We start from the raw sequence: 27,663 nt of genomic DNA, 5'->3' as shown, positions 1-27,663 counted from the left end.
AAACCCACCATAGACCCTAAGAAAAAAAACCCTACTCCAAGTCAGAAGCAGCTTCTTTTATGCTCTGCTGTTGGGCGTTCCAGATGATCTGCAAGACTCCCTATCCTTAGTACAACGTGTGATTGGCTGTTCTTTTCTGAGCAACAGAAGCTGTCCTTCTCAAGGCCAAATCTGGAAGGTGTGTAGAAGGTAGTCAGTTTGGAGTTCATAATAGAAATTCCTGTTGCATCCTGAATTGGAGTAGGCTCAGGTTCAGTGTCCTCAGATGTTTCCACGTTAATTCTGTCATAGTTGACCTTGGACCTGCCGACACTTCAGGAGGAAGACTGGTGGGACGTGATCATGTCTTCATCATAGACTGTATAAAACGTGGACGTAGTCTTGCCAACGTCACCCGTCTGTTTCTGAAACGGAAAATGAAGCACATCGGCTATAGCGGCCATATTGGTAGTGGCAAGAGCTTCGGTTACAGCCATAGGGCACCGGCCGTCACATGACCCTCAGCTGTGCCTCTTATTGGGGGAGCTCACGATCTTAATATCCTCTGAACGACTGAGTTAGAAAAAATTCACCCCCCCGTACAGTGCATGCCGTTTGAAAAATTAGCGACTCAGACAGGAGACGTTTTTTGAACCAGGCTTTTTTGGCTTGGTGTGTATGTGACTTCTTGTACTTCCAGAGCCAGCCTCAAATGAACACTCAAGAAGCAGCAGATTTTAGCACTTCAGCATTGTCTCATATTCTGAGACTGGAGGTTGCTGCTTGATCTTCATTTGTCAGTCAGAAAGAGGAAATCTTTAAATGTGAAAATGTTACTCAAAATCCAGAGACCCTTTAAGGTCTTATTGATCTAAACAGCAACATTACAACATACAGCAGGCTCATTCATTGGGTGTGTCCAGCTTCACCCCCTGTACTCTTGAAGACATTGAAAGCAATGTCTGTCACCTGTCATTCTGTTATTTGCGATTCTGTTTTTCCCAAAGCTGAGGGGGCAGGAGGGACAACTGGCAGCTAAGTTCAAACTGACTGACATTCCCTAGGTTTAGCCTGCTGACTGCTCTAAGTAAGATGCTGTTCAATTCCTGAGTTTTTTGGATTGTCCCTTGAAGAGGACATATCATGCTGATGCCTGATTTAATACATACATATAATATAATAAATTTGAAAACAAGACCTTTCACCCCCTGAATTTTTAAAAAATGAGATATTGTATTTTTTCGGATATCCTAGAACAAGATTTGATGCCTCTGAAAATAGGTCATTGCGAGATGACCGCGAGATTTCGACCTTCATGACAGCATGAGAATCCTCTCTTTTTATTGGAGTAATCTGATAAAGCAGCTCCTCCTCTGTGATGTCAGTTAGGACGCGGTCACACTGGCCATCCAAAACGTGCCGTGCTTAAGCACGATTGCCCCCCTGCAGCGCTGTTCCCCAGCTGGAGAGTACAGCCAGCTGTCACACTACCCCAATATGAACCAGACTTTAGCAGGTATCACAGACGCGCACAGCCCGCCTACATCATCGTGAAGCATCTGTTTACATGAAGCGTGATCTCATCAGAGTCAGCACAATGAGACACAGAGAGCACTGCTACAACTTTAGAGACTTTTGGACTTCTATTAAGTTGTCTGACACCCCCGCTTTGTTCAGAATGATTGTCGAGAGATGCGCTCGCTGTGATTATACGTAATGGATCTCACGCGCTGTCCGCGTGCTTGTGCTCGTGCATGAAGTTAACCGTGCCGAAGCCCACCTCTTCGAAGCATGCTGAAGCACGGAAGGGAATCGTGCTTGAGCACGGTACGGTTGCAGTCACAATGGCCATTCCAAACGTGCTTTACGGCTGAAGCGTGCTTAGGCACGGCACGATTGGCCAGTGTGACCGCGTCCTTAGTCACACAACCGCCACCGAGGGATACACCCACCAAGAGCCGAGTATAAATACAGCTACCTACCAGCTCTGGCCTGTAGGGTGACTCAATACACGGTCGCTGCTTTGAGCCTGCCGGAAAATACAGTCGAAGAAGAAGGACAGGGAGACGATCATTGTTTTGATTTCTGTTCTTTGGAAGCAGACATGGCTATGAAGAAAACTTGCAAGTGCTCCTTTGGTTGTGATTCAAAACCACCACTTTTGATACTTGCATGCTTGTTCTGACATGCTCTGTGAACCTGGACCACAATAATGCTGCGGTAATAACATAGTGAGGAACTGACAGTAGAGGCGATCTTTAGACTAGACTTTCAGCATGATGGATAAAACAGACAGAGAAAAGTGAAGGAGCAGGATGGAGCCCTGTTATAGAAATAGTTTATTGGTGAAGTCTGCCTATATTTCCACGTATAAACTATGCATGTTACAGTACCAGTTTGACTCACCACACTGAAGCGTCCTGAGATGATCTGTGTCCAGGTGGATTTTCTTCCTCCTGAGCTGCAGAACCGTCCGGGTCTGACTCAGGGTCCAATACAAAAGGACGTATCCTACACTCTGCCATTTTATTAGTGCTATCAATGCCTTAAGGTGAAGTTTTGGCAAACAGCAAACTCGCTCAGTCTGCTCCATTCAATGTGGCGATTTTGTAAATAGTGCCATGCTGCAAAAACCGCCCCCTGGCTCTACCCCCTCCGCCTCTCTGATAAAACTGACCAATCAGAGAACAAAGGGCTGTGACGTTGCGAGGTTACTGGAGGTCATTCTGGAAACGTTTCAACGAGATCTTCAGAATGGCCTAAACTGAGGATATTGAGAACGCTATTGTGGGGAAATGAAGGAACTAAATGACTTGTACTGAGGGCAGAAATGCTTTACAGGCATCCTAGTCTGGCATAGTGAAAAGGAGAAACAAGCATGATATGTCCCCTTTAAAAAAAAAAGAGGATACAATGACATGCTATCCTGACCTTTTACCAGCCTAGCTTAGCACTGTGTTGCATATCAAACCTAAGTGTTGAGACGGTGAAATGTTGTTTCACAGATTTAAACACTTGGTTCCAGCTTCAACCCGATCAATGAATGAGTTTTCAAAGACAAAGCCGTTGACTTTTATTGACCAGACCACATGCAAAGCTGCAGGCAGAAAGTGTTTGAATTGTAGGGAGTGCACTGCTGATGGTAAAGAGAGCAATGTGTGTGTGTTTTCTAATGTCCACAGTGTGTGTGTGGCTGCAGGTATGAGCAGACCTGTTAGCATCCTGAAGAGCAGCATCTTCCCGAGCTGGCGGTAAAGATGAATGGACAACAGTTTGAGCATCTATGGGAGAGATGACAGCCTGCAGCGAGACAGACAGCCGGTCAGTCACCCTGAGACCTGACCTCCATCTTTCCCTGTCTCTCATCAGCTCATTCTCTGCCTCTCCGTCAGACACACACACTCTCACACACAATCAGCGGCGCCGACTCTTCGGCTGGGTTGTAACGTAAAGTAAACAGCATCACAGATTCATGACTGGGCTCTTTGTTCTCGTTTAGCCTACATTTTATTTCTACTCTTAAAAATATTTCCTGAGCTGAGCTGCTTCATTGATTCATTCTGCAACCCTTCAAGGCATCCCTCCTCCCGTATCTCTCCTCTATTCATCTTTCTCCTTTCACTCCCTTTCCTTTCCTTTCATTCCCACGCTTCCTCCCACTCCCATTTCTTCCTCCCTTCCTTGTTTCCTTCCTCCCTTCCTCTCCATCCCCACTTATTCCTCAAACCTCAATGCGCAGAGGATGTAGCAAGACAAGACCTCCCATCGTCGGTGGGAAAAAGGGAGAGACCATCGTCTCACAGACGCAGGGATGCAGCGAAGGTATACGTTAGGAGGCAGCAGTATACGTCTGTTCAGTCCTTCCTCCTCCTCCCCTCCCTGAGTCTCATCAATCCCCCCCCACCACCCTCTCCCCCCTCTCCTATGCCAGGGTGGTATGACCTGCTGGATTACAAAACAGCCCTCCCATGTGTCTGCCTGTTCTCTGTGCCAGCTGAGAGACAGCGATACAGAGCTCCTGGAGCGCCGAGAGGAGGAGGAGGAGGAGGAGGAGGAGGAGAGGGGAAGGGATGAGTGCAGGAGAAAAGAGAGAAGTAAAAAGTGAACAAAGAAGTAATGGAGTGAAAAGAAAGGAGGAAAGATAAAGAAATGAGGGAGGGCGGAGAGAGGAAGAGGAGGGAGTTTTGAGTGATAGTGAACATATTGTAGATGAAGCTTTGAGAGGAGCAGGAGCAGCGCTGTCACAGCACCCTCAGGGACAGCCGGGGGTAAGTCACACACCACTCTGCTACACACACATTATTACCACTTCACACACACACTCATAAACACCCTTCAGGATCCCATTACATGTCTACTCCTCTCTGTGTGAGGCCTGAGGGCTGAATTTCACACTCAGTGGACACCTTAGCTCTGAGTGAAGGAGAGACTCATTTCTTTGGATTAAAGTGAGATTAATTGGTGACTGATGGGGAGCTCCACCTCGCTCCTGAAGGAGGAGGTCCTGGTGATGTTTGGCTGTCTCAGACTGAACCAGGTGGGCCTTTAGAGCAGAGATCATGAGGTACGAGGAGCAGAGCTGTCAGGGAGAGGAGAGGAGAGCGTCGCTGTGTGGAATCAGTTTCATATGATGTCTGACAGCCTGTCATGGAATCATTATGCAACCCCCAGAGACAAAGAGATGCTTTATGAAGCTCTGTCTGTGTGTGTGTGTTTGGGCTGTAGTCCTCCTGAAGAGCACAATCCTCCTCTCATTTCTGTGCACAGATCTCAACACAACCTCCCAGTCTGGCCTTAAACCAGGTTACTGCAGCCATTTAAGGAATGTATGCTGAGTTTCCTCCAGAGCCGTGGGCGGCTCTGAGGTCTTGGTTTGGCAGCTCTGGAGATCCAGTTGATTCCTGAGCGGTGAGGCACGAGGGGTCGCGAGGAAGGAGCAGGTTTTTTTTATTGTCTGAACGATGAGGAGGAGGGTGGTGGCAGCCATATTAGCTCTGTTACAGGTCCTCAGGAGGACAGCTGGGTGACACAGGTCGTCATGGAGATAGAGATGGAGCTGAGTGGGTGGGGGACCCCTGTGGATGAGGGGCACACCTGGTCTGGAGAGACTGTAATGATCCTTTTACACCTGCAGCGCCTCTCTTTTCTCCTCCTTTTGGTGGAGTTGTGCTGATTTTCCTGCTTCATGAGACAAAGACAAAGTGCTGTGAACGCCGTCCAGCGCCTGAAAAAGGCGGGGTCAGCGCTGAAATCACCACTTGTTTTAAATTTTCTGGCCTCACAAAACGCTGATGTTAACATTTATTGTTCAGAAAGTACGAGCCTGGATGTGCAGAGTGTGTGGAGATGCTGAGGGCTGCGGCGTCTTTCAGCACAGAGAGGGTTTAACTCGACTGAAAACAAGGAAACAGAGCAGAGCAGGGGAGGTTTAAAACCTGAGACACCTGGACCCTTTCAACTACATAATACAGCGTGTTAAAATGTGTGTGTGTGTGAGTGTGTGTGTGGAGCTCATTAGTAGGCCAGCAGAGAGCAGCTACTGTACATGTACCTGGCTCTCTCCATCTGAGCTGATATTTTTGGACTCACACACACACGCACACACACACACACACACACTTCCAGCCTTATCTTCCTGCTGATCTGTACATTTCCCCTCCTTCGTTTAGCAGATTCTTTTATGTGCTAATAACCGCCTGCAGCGCTGACATGGATAACATACCAGTTTGTGTATCCGTCCAGTTTTCATGCCCTGAAGCTCTCCACATGCCCGCATGTGAGACATAATTTGAATATTTAAACTCACAAAGCGGTTTCTGTTTGCAAGCATGAAATACAACAGATTCTCCCCAGTCATGAGTCATTATGAGAGCATGGAGACCTTTTTTTTTTTTCCTGTGGAAGAATATATCTGAGATTAGCTTGTCTCCAGCGCTGCGCAGACATCGTGAAAGTGAACACGGTAAGTTTGTCTCAGGGTTTTTATACGGCGGAATTAAAGCCTTATTTTCACACAAAGAGCTGAAATCAAAGCAGGCGTCTCACAAAAATAGACAACTCGATTAGTCGGATTGATTTGATCAGCTGTAATTTAATCTGCGGATTTTTTTTTCCTCACCCAATGCCCGGCCGTTCTTTACTGCTCTCTGCGATGGCTGCGAAGGTGCCCGACGGGTTAGCCGAGCTGCGGAAGTATCATCACACACACACACACACACACACACACACACACACACGCACACGCAGAGCCAGCTCTTATGTTTCATATAGGAGTTTCTGTGTGTGTGTGTGTGTGTGTGTGTGTGTGTGGAGTCAGTCTTTGGGTGTGGCATTCGTTGGCCTGGTTTTTCTCACTCCAATCAAGTTTTATGTCGCTGCATTTGTTTGAGGATCTTAAATACACAACAGAAAGAAAACCCTCACTACGTGTGTTGAACTCACATATATGTTTTTTTTAAAACATATATGTGAGTAAAAATCAAAGCGCTGTCTTCTTCTCGCCGTGTCCTTCTACATTTCAGGAAAAGGAAAACTAGATTTGGTTCTTTTTTGTTTCAGATACATTCAGCTTTATGTGGTGTGTTTTGTATTTGTAGGATATTGACATAAACTAATTTTTACAACACACACACACACACACACACACACACACACACACACACACACACACACACACACACACACACACACACACACACACACACACACACAGCATCTCCTGCTCAACAACAGCAGCAGGCCACAACCCTAAACAAAATGAGCTTAACACGAGCAAAGCTTTAAAACGTCTCTTCAAGAAACTAAGGGAAAATGATGCATGAAATATGGAGAAAGAGTAGAAAAAAAATCAAAATGAGGCAAAAACATTTCTTTTTCAGTTTCTTTTTATAAAATATTTTCATTTTTGACTTGTCATTTTTTCTTATCCACAGATTTTTGAATCATTGCAGAAAACCCAGGTATCATTTTTGGCCTCTGATATTTTGAAATTATTATTTTTTTTCTGAAGTTTTCAGGAGAATATGACATTTCAAATGTAATTTAACAATATTCACAAGAACTAAAACAGAATCTCCGGCTCAGATTTGAGTATTTGCCGTATATGGACCCAGTATTTGACCAGACATTTGTTATGTATCATGACACTTTTACATCAGAGGAGAAGCTGTAAAATCTCAAAGAACAATTAATAGTTTAATAGTAAATAAAAGCCTTTATTTACTTTAACCATGAAATCTTTTATAGGCTTTAATTATAAAAAACTTTATGTTGGAATGTTTTTTTTTAAATGCTTTAAAATGAGGGAACGACAGGATGAGAAGAACGAGGAGATCAATTAATGAGAGGAGGAGATGAAAAATAAATAAATTAGCAAATGTAGGATTATGACAAAAGCGAGAATAACACCTGAAAGAAAGAGAACCTTAACATCATTCTCCTCCTGCCTGAGCCGGGCTGCAGGTAACGTGCTGGTCGTCTGAAGGTCAACGGTTCACGCAGGGAGCAGGTCGGGTTCAGGACACGAGGGCCGGGCTTTCAGTTCTTATTGAGACCAAACCCTCCAATAGAAACTAGGAAATCAGAACAGCGAGGACAGTCTTTACACACCTGTTTTAGTTTGATGTGATGTGTGTGTTACTAGAAGAGTGTTTGCGTGTGGTCACAGGAAAAACATGTAGATCATGTGAGGGGTAAACAGACTGTGTGACACGTTCACGGCAGCAGCAGTATAACTGATACCATAAACACACACAGCTATACGGGGATAGTTTAGTGTGTGTGTGTGTGTGTGTGTGTGTGTGTGTGTGTGTGTGTGTCTAAAACAAACAATCCTCTTATTAAGAAACACTGCATTCTCCTCCCGAGGCTCAGCTGCTACAGTAAGTAGTTCATTAAGAATACCTCAGAGAAAATCTGCACCATTTCAGATAATGATTGGTTGATTTTATTGGTTGATTAGTTGTAAAATTTGATCTTAAGTTTTGTGTCAGAAAAATGTCAAACAGCCACACAATTATTTCTAATACATACAGCTCATGAGCCTCATTCAGCTTTTAAGTCTATAAAAATGTCTAATTTCAAGATGTTAAAAACAAAAACGCCTAAATTGCTTTTTTTAAAAAAAGAAAAGAAAAAGAAAAAAAAAAGGAAATTGGGGAAAAAAACATTTTCCCTTCCCTGGATTTCATCATATATGAATCAAGATTCAAAGAGGTAAATGTCATGTGCACAGAAGACAAACATGTTTTTTTTTTTTCCCTATACAGTGAAATTGTTTCTTTACTTTCATCAAAGAACGGCAATGATATATTTGAAATAGCAAAATAAAAAAACATAAAATACATAAATAAATAATAATAATCATAATAATAATAATAAAATTCAAACCACTCTCTGCTCTGAGGTTTTTCTGTTTGGTCATCACCAACAGAGTCATGTCCAGATGTATCTTCATTCTCTGTTTGTCCAAAGGTTTAATACAGTGACTTCACACAACATCATTTAGTGGTTATGGGTGTGGGAAGAACTTACATCAACGGGGTTCTGAGCACACACAAAACTCTTATTATATTATTTAAATTCTTGAACGTGTTCCCTATGAATTGTAGTTTTGAAAACAGAAGCAGCACAGCAGAAATGATCTGTATGTTAACGATTAAAGCTAAAACCATTACACCTCTGCAGCTCGTTGCTTCATATTTCAACATTAAAAGGAGAGAGTTGATAATCATGTAAAGGGTTCAAGGTGAATTTGAGACTCAGAGATTGAGAAAGAAAGAAAGAAAGAAAGAAAGAAAGAAAGAAAGAAAGAAAGAAAGAAAGAAAGAAAGAAAGAAAGAAAGAAAACACCTAAACAAAGTTGAATTTTCGTTCAAATTGAAATGGCACCCAAGAAATTGTGAAAGAATTGAATCCTGAGGGAAACCGAAAAGTAGCGTCCAGTCCACGACCTCATGGTCTCTTTTGTGGTTCATGCACGTGAGCACAGAAAACAAAACTTGCTGATCATTCTTGTCTGTGGTCACAGACTCAGGGGTCACATGACACACACACACACACACACACACACCCTGAGTAAACCTCTCATAATTCCTCTTCTTTAGGTCGTTGTTCAGGCAGGAGGAGAGAGTGAAAACCAGCAGATTATAGTGGCAACCTACAGCAGGCGATCAGCGCCTATATCAGAATTGACTGTAACAGTGTGTGTGTGTGTGTGTGTGTGTGTGTGTGTGTGTGTGTGTGTGTGTGTGTGTGAGTGTGTGTGCGTTAATTCCTTTGTCCTCAGCTCTGAGCTGATAACAGAGACAGTCACTAACAAGTATAATTTGATTTTTTAAAGGAGGTTTTAACACATCTGGATTGATGAGTTAACTCTGAACATGTGAAGATTTAACTCGACGTCGTGAATTAATTTAAATCGTTTTATTTGATTTAATTAGACGTGATTTAAAAATGTGTTTAACAAAACTATCCGAGGGAATAACAGAGCATTAGAGGAGCAGTGTAATTAATTTAGCCTCACTTTAATAAGACAGAATGAGAGTGTGAGATTTGAAATATAAAAAAAAACAGATGAGATATATTTCTAAACTACACGTCCATGTCAGGTTGTGTTATAAACAAAGATTATATGATTATATCTGATGAATGTGCAGATTAATGAAGACGTGATGAGCTCTGTGCTACAGACTGTGCACGGCTCCTTGTGTGTGTGTGTGTGTGTGTGTGTGTGTGTGTGTGTGTGTGTGTGTGTGTGTGTGTGTGTGTGTGTGTGTGTGTGTGTGTGTGTGTGTGTGTGTGTGTGTGTGTGTGTGTGCGAGGAATAAGAGAGCACCCATGCATGCACAGTGCACACTCAGGTGTGTGTGTGCGCGTGTTTACAGATCCTTAATGACTTGGACAGATTGTAAATGTGTCTCCAGCAGACTCCTGACTGAACAACCTTTTCTGTTTTCACAGCAGCTCCCTGAGCAAACAGAAGGGGACGTCAACACACACACACACACATAAACACACACTTTAAGTTTTGCACACACTCGAGCTATACAGAAGCCATCCACTGTTTTTTAGAGATTTACGTTGGTCAGCGCTGCGATCAGAGTCTGCACCGTCAGAAAACTCAGGCGGCTAAATCGTCTGACGTGAAGATCTTCAGTCAGCAGGAAACAACCTGAGCAGCCTGGTTCACACACTCCTCATGATTCCTTCAGGTTCAATAATATAACTATCTTGTCTGTGTAATAGTGTGTGATAGTGTGAGCTGCAGGAAGCATCGTGCTCCAGTTTCAGCCCACCGAAGCCAAGCTGGACCCAACAACACTGCAGTGTTCATGTAGACAGCAAAGTCTGATTTAGTCGCAGTCTTTTAATGACACACCCTCATATTTCAGTCATCTGAATCCTTTTAGTCTTACAGCTGAGATACATCAGGTATGTCTGCAGTGTGTCTCTGCTCACAGCACCAACTTACTGTCAACTTACCGTTGCAGTCTGTCTGCGTGGCTGGTCGGCGGAGCTGTGATGCATTAATTCAGCGTAGGGAAGATCGAGTGGGACAGGAAGTCATGCATGGACACTGCCTAAAAACACACTTTCAAAATAAAACAGAATGTATCAAAATCAGTCTGTGTTTAGCTTGACTACGATGACAAACAGACATACTGGCCCTCATTTATCAAACGTGTGTACGCCTGAAGAATGGGTGTACGCTCGTTTCAACGCACAGGTCGGCATTTATCAATCTGAACGTGGGCGTTGGGTAGGCTCAAATCCCACGCAAGGTCTGAGTGGGAGTGTCAGTGGGGAGGAAATCTTTTCAGTGGAGGAGACTTATTAGATCAAATGAGCACAAAACATTTTAAGAAATAAAAACTGATGTTCTTGGATTAATATTTAGATCCTTGAATTAGATATGACACCAAGAATGTTTCTAGCATTTCACTCTGCTTCCGCCAATCTATAAAATACATGGTTTTGAAAGAGCAGTGCGAGCTGTCAGCTGATTTCTACATTTAAAAAAAAATGTGTTTCCCCTCTTTGGTTTATGTAAAAAAATAAATAAATTAAAAAAATGAAAATATAGAGGCTGTCATCCGCTTTTAATACACTCTCATGATAAAGTCTCCACAGAGAACATTCAGACGACGCTGGATAGCCTGTATTTTTTTAAGGAAACTGTGTTGATTACAGGATTAATTATGAAGATGATTATTTCACTCCTCATAATATTATCATAGAAACGTGAACTGTGTGTGAAAAAGTGACAGAAGACATTGATTTACATGAGATCACAGCCTATGTGCTCGTCTCGTGGTACGAATTATCATAAAACTCTGGTCTACCCGAGCATAATTGCGCTCGATGGACAAACTTCATCCCTCCTCAGTCTGTGTGAGGTTCAGGCTGGAGTCTGCAGCTTCTTTCAGAGCTCAAACACATCTTTAAAAGAAAACTTTCCACATATCAGGATCTGAAAGGAAACAATTATTAATATTGTGGCTTCTAATAGTCAGACATCACAGATTAATTAATCAAGTTATTTACGAAGGCTGTGTTAGATAAATGTTTAAAACTCTGTTTTATTTTACTTTGTCACATCCACGCTGCTAAATCACTGCAGTGATTTCCTTGCAGATGAGTTTTTTCTGATAAGCTGTATTTTTCCGACTGCCGAACAAAGCGGCGTCATTTCCTCTCTACCTCTGTTGCTATGACGTTGTCTATTATCGGTATGGAGAAGTTCCCATATTACCCGTAATACTTCCCTCCATGTTGTAAATTCCGTGGGTTCGGCCAGCTGAACCTTGAATATTTAAGGGGCGTGTTATGTAAATCAAGATTGTTTTCAGCAGCCGTGATTGGCCCTGATATGCACGTTTCATAAATCACACGTTAGCGCTACCATAGGATTGTTTTTACACCCAGATCTGCGCCAATTCCCACGCAAGATTGATAAATGAGGGCCAGTGAGTGGAATCAGACCAGGAGTCAACAGGTTTGAGGTTTTACAGCCCAACATGAATGGAGAGAGACTTATCAATGGAGAAGGAAGAGTATGAACTCCTGCTGAATGTAAGTTGCAGTCATAAGTAACAGAATGGAGTCAGACTGCAGACGTATGTGGTGTACGTTTTAGTCAAACAAATATCGGTAACGGCGGCTGCGTATGAGAAAAGAAAGAGCAGCTTCCGTGGTGCATTTCGACCCAGAGCCATTCTGGGCCTGTGTGCCTCCCAAATATTTTTGTCTCACCTTTATTCTTTGAGGAAAAAGTCCATTATATTTCATTTTTCATCAAAGGTTCATTGAGGAATGTTTTTCGTCATAGTCTTTGTGGATGAAACAAACACCACAGTGCTCAGATTTCTTACCCCATTAAAAGCAGAAATAGCAAATCCGTCCGCTTCCTTATCAGCCCTGTGTCTAACATCCAGCAGCTTCCTCCGCTGTTGTAATGGCGCCATTACCAGCCATCAATAATGCAGAGGGGGTAAATACACAGCGCCCTCAGGAGCCGTAGACCAGAGTATGAGTGGTTTCCTCCCCCGATGGACACGACTGTGAAGGTGCCTGTCTGTGTATCCACACACCTAACTCCACAGGCGTACAACACACACACACACACACATGTGGAGCGACTGAGATAGGGTGTAAGAAGAGTGTGTGCACACATCAGACATGACGGCAGCACACAAACACAGTCGGCTCACAACGCAGAGGAGGAAGAAGGCAGAGGAAACACACACACACACACACCACATGCTCTCACATGCATCCATGCGTCGTGCATCACACACATCACATGATCAGCGGTGTGTGTGAGTGGGAGTCTTTGTGCGCTCCGAGCATATAGAGAGGAGGATGAGTGTGTGTGTGAGGGAGAGTGTGTGTGCTGGAATTCCTGGAGAAGAGGGAGGCGGCAGGCAGCAAGGTAGACTGTTGATGCTGCATGTTTTTCAGCCAGACAGACACTGTGAGAGTGTGTGTGTGTGTGTATCTGTGTATGTGTGTGTGTGTGTGTGTCAGAGTGAGAAGTGCTACTCCTACATGTTTCCATCCAGACAGAGCTGCGCGGCCGTGTGGGAGGGGTTATGAGAACAATGATGGGTTCTCCTTTCCCCCTCCACACACACGGTGTGTGTGAGCGCATGGGAGCACATGTGTGTGTGAGTGTGAGAGTGTGTGTGAGAAGCAGTGGACTCTTACATGTGGCTGTGGAACTGAAAGGTAAGCTGTTTCCTCTCCTCTTTGTCTCCATGAGCCAGATTCTGTCGCTTCCAAACTCACATTTCTTCTTCTGCTGTGTCTTTACGTGTGGCGTGTTGACTCTCTGCGTGATGATTGCTGACTGATTGCTGACTGTTTGCTCTTTCTGTCTTTGTTCTGATCAGCTGACCTGCTCTCAGAGCTGCTAGCCTCACTCTACTTTGAGCACTTTGTTCCTGAGTGTGTCTGAGAGGGTTTGAATACATTAAAGAGCTTATTGGCTCACACTAACTCCATCATCCACTCCTACCATTCGTCATGTGTCAGTCCAAAGTGTGTGTGTATCTGTGTGTGTGTGTGTGTGTGTGTGCTTGTATACCAGCTGTGGGCTTCGACAAACCCTCAGAGATAACGCACCCTCACTCCCAATTTGTCAAAACGGTTTACGAGCGGGTTCCCTGAGGATACACCCTCCATTTTTCATTGTCTTCCCACGCTTCCAACACACACACACTCATAAAACCAGAAGAGCACACGTGTAGAATCACATGTAGAGCATATGTATGCATCTCGCGTGGCGGCGGCGGCGGTAGCATTTCATTTCCATATCAAAGATTGTCTCCCACCAAAGGAGCTGTAATGGGCGGTAAACTTTCATTTTTGATTTTGTTGCGGGCTAACGTTAGCTTCAGGCTGCGTGTTGGATGACAGGAGAGGAAGAGGGGGAAAGACAGAGAGGTGAGACAGGGAGGTAAGGGGGGGGTGAAAGGTAAAGGGTCGTGAAGATGAGGTGAACGCATGAAGGAGAAGAGAGGAGCACAAAGAGAGATGGAGGGAGGAGGAGGAGGAGGAGGAGAGTCAGTGTGGAGGATTTTCACACGCCTGGTTGCTCCCTGTAGACAGCAACCCCCCTTCCCCCCAACCCACCCCCCAACACACTCTCTTTCTCCCACACACACACACACACACACACACACACACACACACACACACACACACACAAACACGGTGAAACCACATCTCTCTGCTCCCTCCCCCAGCCGAGTGTATGGACGGCGGGCAGGCAGGCGTAGCGGCCCTTTGTTTGACATATAGCTGCACACAAAGGCATGTGAACCTGAAACACACACACACTCTCCCTCTCGCATCAGGACCACTTCTGATTGGCTCCTTGAGGAAAGCACTAAAAAGAGCTCTGGTAGTTTCTGTTTGGGTCTGATTTCCTGATAGTTGTGTGGATTTCTGGCTTTGAGTCGTGGTGAAGCTTCGGCAGCACCTTTGTTTCCCCAGAGAGCACATCAGCCCTCTTCCACACCGGTTCTTGTTGAGACGCGACACGAGCTGTTAGGCTGACGGCACAGTTTTCAACAATTATTTCAACAATTATTTCAGAAAGCAGGCGGCGTTGGGGAGAGGAGGGTTCGACACGTACAGATGGAGAGTAAACAGCTGCAGAGCCAAACAAAGCAGGACGGTTTGAGCAGAAATAAGCCGAGGGAGTGATCGATGCGCCGTGTGTGATCAGAACAGGTTAAACGCAGGGTGCATTAGCAGCCCAGAGCTGATAAAGCCTCCACTTCTGCCTGTTAGTGTCCCCGCGCCTCAGGGAGCACGGCTCGGGAAGTCTCCTGACTTTTATGAGAGATTAACCTCACTGTGACAGAGCAGCCATCTTTGTTTACCGTCAGGAGACACTTCTGGTTCACAGGGGGATTGAACAGGAGACAAAAGAGCCAGACTGATAGACAAAGAGGCAGAGAAATAAGGCAGGAGAGGACTATCACACTTTTTTAAAAGCTTCCTCCATATTTCAGGGGGAACCTTTCAATGAGATGACAAGCTTTCTGCAGGAATCTGTGCTAAATGGATTTCACACCACACTCCTCGCAACAGGGGATTTAGGGCGCTGGCGGGCAAAGGAGCAATATCTGCCACCACCGGAGTGTCAGCACTTTCCAATCCGCCATTTGAACCGCAAAACAGTGTGGAAAACACCGAACAAGACAGTTCACGGCTTTAGCCCCCGCTCTGCACGGGGACGCCAAAAGAGGCTGCAGCAGGAAAATGAGGAATAAAAGCTGCGTGCAGGTGTTTTAACAGGATGAAAGCGGCGAATAAAACCCACAGAGACAGACGTGCTATAAGTCTGGAGGTATACGCGACGCGCAAAGCCGCTCTTTTTATGAAAGCTACAGTCTTTGTGAACACCAGGGAGCCAAATCTCGCATTTTTCAATATGGAAGTTATTACCACAGCGCTTAATCCCACACACTGTGCTTAGCTACTTAGCGAGGAAAAAAGAGAGTGTATGTTGAAGGAGGGGGCTTTAATTCCTACTGAGGCTGGCAGGTATGTTAAAAGCAGATAAAACCAGACATTAATTGAGTGACAGCTCGCTAGTGGGTTTTATCAGAGGTTGTGTGTGAGTGGGTTTACGCGCTGAGGTCTTAGTGGGTCCCTTCTTCCCAACGCCTCTGGTGGATTTCCTCCGAGCCCTGCTCTGCAGTGAGGACAGGGCAGGAGGTTGGGGAGAGGTGAACCAGGTGCAGGATTTCTCAAAGAGCATCAGCGTAAACGCGGTCGTCAAAGCCTCTCCAACCCGACACAAAGTTGAAATCAGAGCGCTTTGAGGAGACGCTTCAGGGCGGGAGGGGTTCGGGTGTGTTTGCCGCTTTTTCTGAAGATGTGAACGATTCCTCGCACATTTCAAATCACCTCAAAGACGAACAAGAATCGATCCTTTCAGCTTCTCTGTACGAGGCTGCGTGATGTACACGGGCGCCTTACGCCTGTGAGTCGATACTCAAACCTTTTGTCGCCTCAAAGTGTGTCGGTAGAAAGCTAATGCACAGAGCTTTTCAAGGCCCTCTGTGAGTGTGAGTGTGTGTGTGTGTGTGTGTGTGTGTCACGAGCAGCCGCTGTCTGCTGCTTTTAGCAGGCCTGTGAGGACACATTTGCTTTCATTTGAGGTGCAGACTAAGGTAATTTTGACCAGACCCTGGAGCCTCTGCGCTCATCTTTCTATTCCAATCTCCTTTTGAGGCCGCCCTAATTCTTACCCTGGTTTCTGGAGGAGCAGAGAAAGAGGAGCTCACAGCCCCAGCATTCAGCAACACTTCTGCCAAAGTGCTCTGAAACCTAATGCACCTGAAAGTGTTACCTATGAGGTGACATGGACTGAATATAAATCAGGAACCTTTGCAAGTTTAAAGGGTCATTACACCCAAATGTGTTTGTGTTCCCTGGGACATGAATCCTTTGATGCTTTCTGCATAAGGGTCTTCAACCTGTGGCTCTGGAGCCTCATGTGGCCCTTTGACTCCTCTACAGTGGCTTCTTGTAGCTTTAGAAAATATTACTGAAATAAAGATTTTTTTTTTTCTTACTAAGGGTATTGATCATAAAATTGTGTTAACATATTCATCCCATCTGTCAATAAAGCCCGCCACCGCCTCAAGTTTTACAGCCCTGGGAAGAAAAGAAGATAAAGTTTTGCAATTTGATCCATATGTATCATCAAATTCAAGTAATGTTATTCTCCTCTCTATTTTTAGAATATCTTTTTTTTGTAATATTTGCAATTTGTTTTTAGTTTCAGACTTTTACTTAATATTTGTGATTTTTTTTTAAATTTAGAACTTTTTCTTTTACAATTTTCTTAAATTTCAAATTTTGTAGTTTCAACATTTTTTATATTCTTGAATTTTTTTTTGAAAATCTTCTTTTGAATGTTCAATTTTTATTTTTAGTATTTTTAACTTTAAAAACTTTTAGAGATTTTAAACACTTGTGATTTTTTTGAAGTATTCACCAGATTTTAATTAGGCATATACTTTTATATACTTCAAAGTAGATTTTGTGGCTCTGGATGAACTCTAATCCTGGTGAAAGTTGCTGGTTGCAGAGCCATGATTCTGAAAGCTTCACGTGGAGATTAAACTTAGAAACTAATTCAAGGGACAGACTCAAACTGTAGATAAAATGTGTTGTTTGTGTAACTAAAATAGATTAAAATAATATCCACAGCTTTCTGCTCTGAAATCTAAGTAGAAGTTAGAGTCTTTTTTCTGGTTAAATTATACTATAAGAATGGATATGAGCCACAGTCCCCTTGCAGGTCCAGGAAAACATCTGATTTTAAGAAATTCAAAGACAAAAAAGGCTACTTGAATGGCTCATAAATCTACCAGTAGGTTCAGAAAAAATTGCTTGTCAAATTTATTGAAAAAAGAAAAAAAAAAATAATCCAAAAAACATATTATCCTAAGTATCTCTACTTTGAGTTGTCTTTTATCCCTCCCCTAATACAATTGCATTCAAAGTAGAACAAATTCACAAAAGTACAAAAATTAAGCAACCATACAAAAAACAAACAAATAAATACAAGATACAAAAAAGAGCGATCTCATCGATCACAGTCAGAGAAAGAGGTCAGAGATTCTGTGTGTCCAAGTCCTTTCAGATGACTTTAAGGAGCCACTAAGGGAGAGTCTAAGCTTTTCAGGTGTAACAGAGAGCAATGGCTCTTTCCACTATTCTCATAAAAAAAGAAAAAGAAAAAAAAAAAAAAAAAAATCATTAGCATTTCCTTGGATTTCAATTTTTGCAGTGTGTGTGTTTGAGTGTAAGAGAGAGAATTGATGGTAGTGTCTCCGTCATTAGTGTCATCGGTGTCTCTGAAAGCGTGAACATTTCCTTCATTTCTTAGTGTTTCTTCAGACCCAAACTGTGAACTCCTCTTTGAGCTGAAGCTCAGTTTATGGACTCTGCAGCCTGAACAGTGTTTATATTTAAATCCTGTGCATTCAGACAGTAATCACTCCTCTGTTAGCTTGGACATTGTTCTCTGTTTATTGAGGTAGTTTCCCTTTTTCTGTTTCTATTGTTGCAGCCTTCAAACAAACTTAATGGATATTTTTCCCTAGAGCAGATAAAAGACTAATCTGTCTTTCTAAATGCAGGAGAAATTAATAAGGTCCTAAATAAGAGAAATTAAAGCTTCACATCTCAGTTTATTTATTGTTTTATCATTTTCATAATAACTCAGTCAAAAAACACTGCAGACTGTGTGAGGAAGACACTGTATATATATATATATATATATATATATATATAAATATATATATATATATATATATATATATATATATATATATATATATATATATATATATATATATATATATATATATATATATAAGAATAAAATTAACACCATGACATGGAGCCAAATAGTTTGTGAGGGTGGTAAGGATGAAAATGTGCTTAACAGCTCTTTAATGAAAGGAATTTAATAATAAGTTAATTAATAAGTTTGTGTCATAATTCATTTTTCATCATGCACAAATAAAAATATTAAATCATGTCAAGCTGCAGAGCAAGAAATGCTGTGCAGCCTCTTTCTTCAAAAAGCCACTTTGTTAGAGATGATTTCTCAACAAAAAAGATGATGATTATTTTGTAGTATTTCACGATTGATCAGCTCTGCTCTTACTGCTCACTGTGGAGCTTTAAGGAGACAGATTATAAAACAAAGTTTACAGCGGCACATGTTAGAAAAGTAATGAGCACTGCATTGGCATGATTGGCATACGTTGGTGCTTGTCACTCCGTGTAGGTGCCCGGGCCCTGAGGCACCCACAGCATCAGCTCCTGTGCTTCTAAAACAGTGTAGTAAGAGCTGTTTCATGTCTCTGCTGCTCCACTTTAAAACCAGCATCATGCCTCCACCCTGGTAACTGACTGAGCTGAGCTCACTCTGAGCCTCTTTCTTCAGGACCATCACTGTTCCTCTCCATCTTTCATCCCTCTGCGGTTGTAGTTGTGACAGCTGGCTTCAGCCATGTGGGTCTGACTTGTTTTACAGATTCAGATATTACAGAATTTGACAGTGCTAAAATCTGCTGTTCCTCCAGTGTCCACTTGAGGCTGGCTCTAGAAGTGCTGGGAATCACATCAAAGTGTTTTCATAACAGAAATTAACCTATTTATAGCCTGAAACAAAAAAACATCTCCTGTCTGAATCTCTAATTTCACTATTGGCACACACTGTACAGGGGCTGAAACTTTTTTAACTCGGCAGCTTAGAATATATTAAGATCTTCAGCTTGCCCAATCAGAGGCACAGATCAGCTGACATGACTGATGGGCACCCCATTGCTGGGCCACCCATGGAGGGCCATGATGAAGAGGGATGGCCATGGGCATTCGTACTGCGCTGATAGATGTGAAACTCTTGGACCGCCACAAGACGCACCTAGGCCGAAGCCTTTGCCAAATATGTTTTTGTTAATCAAGTACGAAAGTTGGAGGTTTGAAGACAATCAGATGCCGGATAACTTGTGATCCGGCAGCGTCCTCAACCTAACCCACCGGGCAGTGTACCAAGAAACCAAAATCTTTGAGTTCCTGCGAAAGTATGGTTGAAAAGCTGAAATTTAAAGGAAGTGATGGAAGGGCACCACCAGGCGTGGAGCCTGCGGCGTCATTGGACTCAACACGGGGAACATCACCTGATCCAGACACGGAGAGGATTGACAGACTCCTCCATTCCCATGAATCTGTGCCAGCTGATTCGCTTTAACATAGTGTGTCAGAAACAGGCGGGTGATGACTGCGTTAATTTCTAATACAGTCATTGCTTTTTTTTTCTTCACCTCCCTCTGTTGTTGTGAATTCAGATGTTGTGTCTGAAAACAGGTACCTGAGAATATTTCCTTCACACAACTTTCTGCAACAATCTGCTGGTTGGCCAGATAACAGTCTAGGGCAGCAGTGATGTGAACACGAGGGGGGCAAAGGAGGCGGTCGCCCCCCTCATAACCCAACTGTTGGAAAAGTACCAAAGTACCCTCTTGAGAGCTAATATTTGTGATTAAGTGCCCTGAAAAACATGGAGTCTAGTGCCCTCTTCAGTGGCAAGAACGCGCTAAGTGTGCCTTTTTTTTGTGTGTGTGCCCCTGCCCTTCACAAACTCTGTGCACGCCTCTGCTAGGGAGAGAACATGAGGCTGAATAGATCAAAATGGCTTTTAACACCTGTCTGGTGACAGACGTCCTGTCTCTGTGTTCAGTTTCTGACAGACTCCTCTTGTCCTGGTTCCCGTGCAGAATCTCGTGACTGTTTGGAGTCATCATGGTTGTTGTTTTTTTTTACAGAACTGCCCTTTTCTTGAGGATTGATTTTCAGGTTGTTTGCTTAAACATCCTGAATGAGAATGAGCCTGAGTCCATCCTGCGTGGATTTCTGTCCTCTGACGCTTTGAATACCTCTGACAACCGCCTCATCTCTCCGACAAAACATTCACATCCCATTTAGTCTCTGTTACACTTGGATCGATAATCATCTGCTTTTCACGCCATTACACCCCAACAACCTGTGCCGCCATTGGTCCAGAGGCGGCGGCTGCTTTCCTCTGAGCCAATCGATGCTGATAATCATAGCTGGTGTGTGGACGGGGAGCTGCAGGCCGTACGGCTGCATGATTAATGAGCTTATTACTGACGCAGAGTGGACCTCATCACAGCCACGCCGCCTGGGACAGAGACGCAGTCGATAGGGAGGCACAGATGGGCTATAGGGACGGCACACTCACACACTCACACACACACACACACTCACAGACACAGAAAGAGAAACGTACAGACAACCACAAACCTACACAAGTGCAAAAACACAAACACAAGCATCAATTTGTGATTTATTGCGCTGAATTTGAAAAGCTACGAGTAACTGTGTGAGTGTGTGTGTGTGAGAGAGAGAGGGGAGTCTCAGTCCGGCCCTCTATTATTACTCTTAAAGGAAAACAGGATTAATTACGTTGACATTTGCTTTCTTCCAGCCGTGGACCGTGGGCCGTTATCTGAGGAGCAGAGACTTTCCACCTGCAGCCTGGAGTCAGCTGAGAGGTAAGAATTACTGCAAATTAAAGTGTTTACTGCCTTTCTGCCGCCTGTTTACTCCAGCAGTGTTCAGATAAAGGTCGGCTTCATTCGGGTTTGATTCTGCTGATTTGATCCAATTAAATGTGTTTGCTCATGGCTCAGCGTCAGAGCTGCTGGTGAGTGAAGCTTTTACAGGAAGCTCTGGCCCATCTCCATCTGGTTAGTCATTTAACAAACCAGACTTTCAAGAAGAAACTGTGAAGAAAAAAAACAAATTAATGAACATTTATTACATAATCATAACTACAAATTGAGTGAGGGTAAATATGAATAATTCATTAAACCCTCCTCAGATGAATCCTCCATGTTTTTAAATATTTACCCCAGAAACAATTAAATCTCTCTAATAAGCAGACGCTTTATGTGGTCCATCAGACGTCTTTCCTGTTTTCCTGGAGGTTCACTGTCAGGTCGAGGTCAGTGTCTCCGTCTGTTTGTTCAGTCAGACTCTCAGCTGATGATTCGAGGCCTCGTGGCTCGGGGAGAGAGGACGCTTTCAGCCCACTTCTGTCCTGGAAACTCACATGACTCAGCTGAGACACGACAGGAAAGACATTTAATGGTCTCTCTGTTATTCTGAGCTGGCCTTTAGTGGTCACTGAAGTCTCTGAGAGGGCTTTATAGGTCATCTAGAAACAATCTCACTTTTATGTTTTTGCTTGTTCATAATTCACGATGTAAAATGAGATTATCAGCTCTAAACAGGATTATTTTTAAGTGTTACTCAGTGTCTGTGGATGAGTCAGGTTTTATTTTGTAGTGATGGTGGACACAGGAGCAGAGGAGGAGACAGAAAAAGGACAGAAGAGCAGAAGAAAGATAAACAGGAGAGAGATAGAGCACAAGCTAAAGGCTAAAATACAAGCTAAATGCTAACACACAGGTTTATCTGTGCTTCATTCCAACCCACAGTCAGCAGTTATTCTGCAGTGGTCTGTTCAAACTTGAGAGTCTATCAATAAAATGAAGAGTGAGGTTACGTTAGCTCTGATTGGTAGATGACTGGAAGATGGTCAATGACCTCACGTCAAGCTGATCGAGATGGCATCCTTTTTTTTTTTTTTTTTTTTAACTGTTTAAACTGCAAAAAACTGAAATCTTATCAAGTTTTTTTTCTTACTTTAAGTAAAGATTGTCTTATTATATTCAATACAAGCCACATTAAACTGATCAGCCAAGAAAAACGTCTTGTTTGAAGTTGTCTAAAGACAAAGATTTGAAAAGTTGACAAGAGTAATTTGCTAGAAAATTAGCTTGAAACATGAATAATGTTTTAATACTTTTTGTTTTAATAACTTTTCTCTTGTTCTACTGGCAGATTTTTTAACTTGTTACAAGCAATTCAGACCTCATTTAACTTGAAACAAGACATTTTCTGGACTGGTCTGGACAATGTGACTCATATTAAGTCTACAAAGACATTTTCTACTAATTTCTTCTAAATTAGACAAAATCACTTTATAAGATTTCATTTTTTTTTTTGTTTCCGCTTGAATGTGGCCGCCAAAATGATGACATTTACCCACATGAAGCCACACACACCTAGCAGGCACATCAAGCATACACCAAGTTTCATAGGCCCATTATTTATCAAATGTGCGTGGGAATTGGTGCAGATCTGGGTGTAAGAGCAATCCTATAACAACGTTCAAATGTGGTGCTTCCTTTAAAAAAATCCAGGCTAAAAGTTTGATCCATCGTTATCTGAATGTTCTCTGTGGAGACTTAATCAAGGACATGAGAGTGTATTAAAAACTGAAAACAGCCTCTCTATTTCTTTTTTTTTTTTAAGTAAACCGATAGAGGAAATATATTTTTTTATGTGGAAAAATCAGCTGACAGCTCATGCTGCTCTTTCATAGCCAAATATTTTATAGATTGGCAGAAGAACAGAAACATTCTTGGTGTCATATCTAATTCAAGGATCTAAATATTATTCTACGAAAATCTGTTTTTATTTCTGAAAATGTTTTGTGCTCATATGATCTAATAATTCTCCTCCACAGACAGATTTCCCTCGCTGTACCGTGCTCCCCACTGACATGAAACTTGCGTACTCGAACTCAAACCTGGCGTGGGATTTGAGCGTACACCCTTTTTTCAGGCGTACGCACGTTTGATAAATGAGGGCCAGTGTCTTTAGAGCCTTTTAAGTAGTCCAGGCATCATTTTTGTTTTTAATGCCTCAAATGTGGTTTATATTGAATCCAAAAAGTTATTTTGTACTGATAATAAGACTTCAACCCTTACTTAGATTTTCGTTTTTGCTGTGTGGTTGGGACTGTAAAGGATAGATCAGGTGCATACGTCTAAAAAAGAGAAACACATTGGTCTGTTTAAGTGCACAGCTGAATCCATACTGATGCTGCTCCTGGATGAGGAGGCAGCTGCTGTCTTCAGGTTGCTCTGTGCTTTTTTTTAGACTGGCGATGCACAGGTATTTTTCTGTTTTCAGAAACGGATATACTTCATTAATCCCAGGGGAACAATTGTTATTTCCGTAACTCGTCATACAATACAGCAGTTAGATTAACAATAAAGTAAAAAGTACAAAAACAGATCAAAATAATTACATTAGTAGTTAAGTCCCATTTCTCCTTCCTTTACGTACAAAAATGTACACACACTTTCCAAGCAATGTTACTGTCACTGCTTACGTACCAGGCGTCCTTTACGTTGGCATTGCAGTTAACCAACAAATCCACCAGGGGGAGCACCCCAGAGTCAAAAGTTTATGTAAACAGAACTCAAAAACAAACATGGAGACTGTAGAGGAGGTATTACTAATACACCACTTGCATAAAAGACAAACACAGAAGCAGCGTTGTATGAGGAGGTGGTCGGTGAGGCTGTTAAATACATTGTGAAAGTTCTGCCATTGTTATTTCTTCTTTGTGTCTCACTAAAGCTAAGTAGTAACAGCAACACTGCCCCCAACAGTTCTCAGTGATACTGCTCTGTTTGGCCCGTATCCATAAATCTTATGGGAACATAGAGAAATACAGATGAAACAAATGCAGAGCACGGACAGAGGGCTCCGTCTGGATCCAGATCTGTATGTAACATTGAGCATAAATTTGATTTGATTTATTTAGGATCCACCATTAGATACAGCAACTATGCAGTAGCAATTCTTCCTGGGGTCCACATATTACACTTTCAACAAAAAATATCATATTTTTAAGCATGCCTATATACACTACACTCACAACATTCACACAGTCCACTCATACAGTAGCTCTATTATCCACCACTTGATTGCAGAAAATAACCAATACACGTTTACAAGTTTGTTCAAAAAAAAAAAAAAAAAAAGAAAAAAAAAAAGAAGAAGAGACAAACCACAGAACTTTTCTAACCTTTTGGGACTACAGCAAAAAAAAAAAAATCATTAGTGAGAAGTAGTTCATTTTATTATCTTTCAGGTCAGCCATATGTTACAAATACACCTTTAATTTCTTGTTGAAGCAACTTCTGTTACCGTCTGAAATTTAAAAGCTTGGTAGTAGATTCCATGCCACCATTGCTCTGTAGAGAACCGAAGCTTTTATCACATTTGTCCTGCACTGAGGCAGCCTGAATCTCCCTTCCGATGCCTGCCTGGTACAGTACATATGTTCATTAGAGGAGAATGTTAATTTATCATAGAGCGCTTCTGGGATTTTATTTATAATAACTTTCTTTATAAAGGTCACTAGTAAGTAGTGTAATTTACTTTTAACATCTAACCAAATTAGTTTATTATGCATCAATGTGCTGCTCGTTCTATATGAACAATTCAAAGCTATACGAGCAGCTTTATTTTGTGCTACTTGCAGCTAAAGACAAGTCTTAAGACAAGACCAGACCCTCCAAAACCCTGTTTTTGTTAGCAGAGCAGCCTTTGTCACACAGGCTGAGCACGTCAGGCTGCACAGAGGCTGCTGGACCATCCATTCAGCATGTCTGACCCACACACACACACACACACACACACACACACACACACACACACACACACACACACACACACACACAGTCATTTGGGAGCTTGGCAGACGTCCTGCTCAGTAAAGTAGAGGCAATAAGCAAACTGTGGGCCACACTGCGCCGCTCTCAGCGAACGCCACAGAAACCTTCATGTTCCTGCAAACAATCCCCCGCTCACACTGTTATCCTGGAAACTTCTTTCTATATTGACAAAATCTCCCTCAAACACAACAAACTTGCTCCCAAACACAGAGAGATAAAGCTCTTGTGTCTGAGGATGTTTTAATTACTTTCTCGTCGTGGGTTTGGTTCGATCTGATAATCCCGCCTCGGTACCTGAAGCCGTGAGTCACTGGATTCAATTTGCATTTCACCCACTTTGAAGTGTTTAACAAATTACATAATTGTATGAATGCATCAATGTAATTTTAGTTACACAACTTACACATGCGGCTCCTTGAGGGATTAATCATTTAATCACTTTATTCTTCCTCCATCAGATTCACATTAGGATTAATAGAAGAGGAGCTCTCTCCTTCACCTAGCTCCATCAGCCAAGCTATATTTCAGTCTTATTACAGATCCTATCATTTAATGTGGCCTGGAAATGACTCCAGCCCCGCACAGCCTGGAGGTAGCTACCTCCAATTTAAATTATTCTGCGGGAAGGATTATAAAAGGGATACACATTTCAGGACGTACAGCGGCCGAGTTCACGGGAAGCTAATTAGGAAAAGTAACAGTTTAATAGGCTCTTGTAATTTGGCACCACTGGCTCTGCAGATGACGGCTCAGTTTGCTGCTCACACACACACACAAATACACACACACTCACACACACACCAGAAATCTGTAGCATCACCTGTGAGGCAGAGAGACGATAGCAGAGCGAGCTTTCTCTCTGTCAGTCACGTATATACCCTAAACTTCCCGTGATCGTCTCCTTTATTTTAAATCTGTCTTCTCACACCTCTTCATCCGTCTCAGAGTTTTCTCACCACACGTCTGTCTTCCTTTCACTCTCCCTCTCTCTTCCTGTCTGTGTGTGTGTGTGTGTGTGTGTGCGTGTGTGTATGCCAGCTGGTTCAGAGCTGCTGCAGTGTGCCACGCCTGCCAAACATCCAGAATAAAAAAAAAAGAAAAGCAAACCATCGTAGAGTCACCACTTCTCCCTCACTGCTCACCCTGCAGCTGCAGCACCGCAGCTCCTCCATCCTGAGGTTATCAGGGACGCCTCGCCGCGCCTACACATCAAAACATAGCTCGACCTGATGGAAACATTCACAGGATGAAGCTTTAAGTAAAAAAAAAACTGGAGAGGAAAATGTTACGGTAAAAACACCAGAGGAGAAGGATACGCTTCATGAGAAACATCCATAATCTCTGACTTTATGTCTGAGCCACATCAGGACTCAAGCTAACAGTTTATTTCTATACAGCAGAATTAATCCCAGAGTTTTAATCATTTACATTAATTAACCACATTTTAATATCATGTTTAATATTCTGCTTTTTGGCATTTCAACACAGTTTTTAAATCTGTAGTAATCAAATGTCCTAATTTAGAGAGGGATGATCTGTTTTAGTTGAACTGCAGCGCCACCTTCTGGCCCGGAGTGTCACACACACTGTCATGAAGACGTCACTCTTACCAAAGCGTGTGTTTTGGAAATAAATGGAGATCAGATCGTCTTTTTAACTCTGCTTTTACTTATCAGGACAACATTTTACCAGATACAACATGACGAGGTAAGGTATTTATCAACAGTTAGGTAGAGCTATGCTTTGAAACGTGACAACAAGCAAACTTTGTCAGTTTGTACCGTAGTTTAGTAACTGGATATATTTAGCTCTACTCACAGCCCGGTGCTGTGAGACATGTCTGTAACGTTAGTGAATCCTGGTCATGTCCTACCAGAGCTCGTCTACCAACTCCAACCTCACCAATCAAAGCTAACGTAACCTCACTCTTCATTTTATTGATAGACTCTCAAGTTTGAACAGACCACTGCAGAATAACTGCTGACTGTGGGTTGGAATGAACAGTAGCACAAACATTTTAGCCTTTAGCTCATGCTTTATCTCTCTCCTGTTTACCTCTCTTCTGCTCTTCTGTCCTTTTTCTGTCAGACAGTTTTGGTATCACCTGATACCAAAGCCCATGTGCCAGTTTTGCAGTCATTGTGGACTGATAAATCCCTGAACTGCATGTATCAAATGTCCAATCAGTGTCAGTATGGCGTGCAGTTTTACCAGATTTTGGTATCTCACTAGCATACAGGGATCCCTGGTCCATGTGACCCCATTAACACAGTCCAGGAGTTTCAGTTTAGCTGTTTTCTCTGTTTGATGCAGATCCACACTTAAGAACATGAGGGGTCACAGCATTAGCTCCTTTGGTTTCTCTGTGTGCTGCTTGATGCAGATCACTCTATTAGCTGGTAGCTGTTGGTTCAAATTCAGAGCTATTTGGTGACATCGCGCCAATTTTTTCCATCATGCTGGTAGCACGAAGAAACTGCAGCTGTTGAAGTTTGGTGTGAGATTAAACATTTGATTCTAAGTT

The 27,663-nt window shown here is 42.7% G+C and overlaps 1 long non-coding RNA gene across 1 annotated transcript in view; it reads left to right on the top strand.

Moving 5' to 3' along the window:
* The first annotated feature begins 4,072 nt into the window (after nucleotides 1-4,072).
* The window catches only part of LOC141801073 (uncharacterized), a 42,238-nt gene continuing 18,647 nt past the window's right edge, over nucleotides 4,073-27,663 (top strand). Inside the window, exons 1-2 of the long non-coding RNA XR_012599371.1 lie at nucleotides 4,073-4,247; nucleotides 21,026-21,092. This is a non-coding gene — a long non-coding RNA (uncharacterized LOC141801073). The remainder of the gene's footprint in view (nucleotides 4,248-21,025; nucleotides 21,093-27,663) is intronic.

Source organism: Halichoeres trimaculatus, unplaced genomic scaffold (assembly GCF_033239565.1).
Source record: "Halichoeres trimaculatus isolate MK-OKI-2021-1 unplaced genomic scaffold, fHalTri1.1 fHalTri1_scaffold_12, whole genome shotgun sequence".
Taxonomy (NCBI): Eukaryota; Metazoa; Chordata; class Actinopteri; order Labriformes; family Labridae; genus Halichoeres; species Halichoeres trimaculatus.
Note: the sequence above shows the minus strand (reverse complement) of the source record. Positions and strands in the feature narration are given on the sequence as shown.